Source organism: Pelobates fuscus, chromosome 7 (genome assembly GCF_036172605.1).
Source record: "Pelobates fuscus isolate aPelFus1 chromosome 7, aPelFus1.pri, whole genome shotgun sequence".
Classification (NCBI taxonomy): Eukaryota; Metazoa; Chordata; class Amphibia; order Anura; family Pelobatidae; genus Pelobates; species Pelobates fuscus.
This window is the reverse complement of record NC_086323.1, coordinates 189,247,096-189,249,595: the sequence shown is the minus strand read 5'-3', so window position 1 is coordinate 189,249,595 and position 2,500 is coordinate 189,247,096.

Genomic DNA, 2,500 nt, shown 5'->3' with positions numbered 1-2,500 from the left:
CTCTCAGCCACCTGGCCTGCCTCCCTGCCTCCCTGCCTGCTTCCCCGCCTCCCTGGAGCAGTGGGACCGAAAGCCAGCCCCCTGGCGGCCGTTTGCAGGGCCCAAAACCGAGAAAGGACTTCAGGGGACGTGACCGCGAAATCCGTGGAGCCGTTTTCGGCATGGAAAGGCTGCGTTTTGCCGGTGGTCCTCCAGCGGCACTTAGCCGCGATCGCGTGGAACTATTTTCGGCATGGAAAGGTTGCGTTTTGCCGGTGGTCCTCCAGCGGCACTTAGCCGCGATCGCGTGGAACTATTTTCGGCCGCGGGAGCCTGGCGGTTACCGGTAAAATTATGACTTCCATAAAATTCCCGAACCGCTGAAGGGATCCGGCTGATTTTTGGATATGTCGTTCCCCCAGGTGGGGGCTGTCGGGGGATGCGAGTTTTGTGGGGATCGGGCGGGCCCGCCGCCCGCAGGGCGAGTTCTCCCTCGAAAACGTGCCAAAATTTTTCTAAGTCCCACGAGCTCCAGGCCTCTCAGCTATGAGGTCGGATCTGCCCTGCCGCGTCCAGGCACCACTTCCACGAGGTCGGACACTTTTGCAGGTTGGTCCCCCTAAACGACGCGCGTGCAGAAAGTGCACGACAATAGCCGGGGGCACCCTCGAGGAGATTGTAGAGGAGCAGAAATTTCCGACGGCAGGCAGGGGACTCTTGCTGGTTCTCCCATGCCCAGCCAGAGTTCCAGGCCGACGGGCGGTTTTCCCCCTTACCCGTCCGCCACGGAAACCTGCCCTCCCCGACCTCCCCTCGCCCCAGGATTTCAGGGGGCCGGTCGGGCAGGGGAAGGGAGCCCGCCCCGGGCCCCCCGCGCCCCCAGCGGCGCCCCCCGGTGGCCGAAAACGATAAAGGGCGCCCCGGGCCCCCGCTCGCTCCCAGCCTCCCGGGGCCGGGCGGGCAGGGGAAGGGAGCCTGCCCCGGGCCCCCCGCGCCCCCAGCGGCGCCCCCCGGTGGCCGAAAACGATAACGGGCGCCCCGGGCCCCCGCTCGCTCCCAGCCTCCCGGGGCCGGGCGGGCATTGGAAGGGAGCCTGCCCCGGGCCCCCCGCGCCCCCAGCGGCGCCCCCCGGTGGCCGAAAACGATAACGGGCGCCCCGGGCCCCCGCTCGCTCCCAGCCTCCCGGGGCCGGGCGGGCAGGGGAAGGGCGCCTGGCCCGGGACCCCCGCGCCCCCAGCGGCGCCCCCCGGTGGCCGAAAACGATAACGGGCGCCCCGGGCCCCCGCTCGCTCCCAGCCTCCCGGGGCCGGTCGGGCAGGGGGAGGGCGCCTGGCCCGGGACCCCCGCGCCCCCAGCGGCGCCCCCCGGTGGCCGAAAACGATAACGGACGCCCCGGGCCCCCGCTCGCTCCCAGCCACCCGGGGCCGGGCGGGCAGGGGAAGGGAGCCTTCCACGGGCCCCCCGCACCCCTAGCAGGGGTGTCGGGCAGACTTCCGCGAGCTCCAGGCCCGAGACGAAAACGGGGTCGGATCTGCCCCGCGGCGTCCAGGCACCACTTCCAGGCGGTCGGTCGGCTCGGGCGGCCCCGTCGGGGAGATGGTGCCAAACGTTTTCCAAGTTCCCCCATCTTCGGGGCGAAAAATTTTCAAAGTCCCACGAGCTCCAGGCCTGGGCGGGCAGGGGACTCTGGCCGCTTCTCCGATGCCCAGGCAGAGTTCCAGGCCGACGGGCGGTTTTCCCCCTGCGCTGGCAGGGGACTCTGGCCGGTTCTCGGATGCCCAGGCAGAGTTCCAGGCCGTCGGGAGGTTTTCCCCCTGCGCTGGCAGGGGACTCTGGCCGGTTCTCGGATGCCCAGGCAGAGTTCCAGGCCGACGGGAGGTTTTCCCCCTGTGCTGGCAGGGGACTCTGGCCGGTTCTCGGATGCCCAGGCAGAGTTCCAGGCCGACGGGAGGATTTCCCCCTCGGTGGCGAGGGGACTCTGGCCGGTTCTCGGATGCCCAGGCAGAGTTCCAGGCCGACGGGAGGATTTCCCCCTCGGTGGCGAGGGGACTCTGGCCGGTTCTCAGATGCCCAGGCAGAGTTCCAGGCCGACGGGAGGTTTTCCCCCTGCGCCGGCAGGGGACTCTGGCCGGTTCTCAGATGCCCAGGCAGAGTTCCAGGCCGACGGGAGGTTTTCCCCCTGCGCTGGCAGGGGACTCTGGCCGGTTCTCGGATGCCCAGGCAGAGTTCCAGGCCGACGGGAGGTTTTCCCCCTCGGTGGCGAGGGGACTCTGGCCGGTTCTCAGATGCCCAGGCAGAGTTCCAGGCCGACAGGAGGTTTTCCCCCTGCGCTGGCAGGGGACTCTGGCCGGTTCTCGGATGCCCAGGCAGAGTTCCAGGCCGACAGGAGGTTTTCCCCCTGCGCTGGCAGGGGACTCTGGCCGGTTCTCGGATGCCCAGGCAGAGTTCCAGGCCGACAGGAGGTTTTCCCCCTCCCCTAGTGGCGCCCCCCGGTGGCCGGCAAGGGGATGGCGGCCCTCGA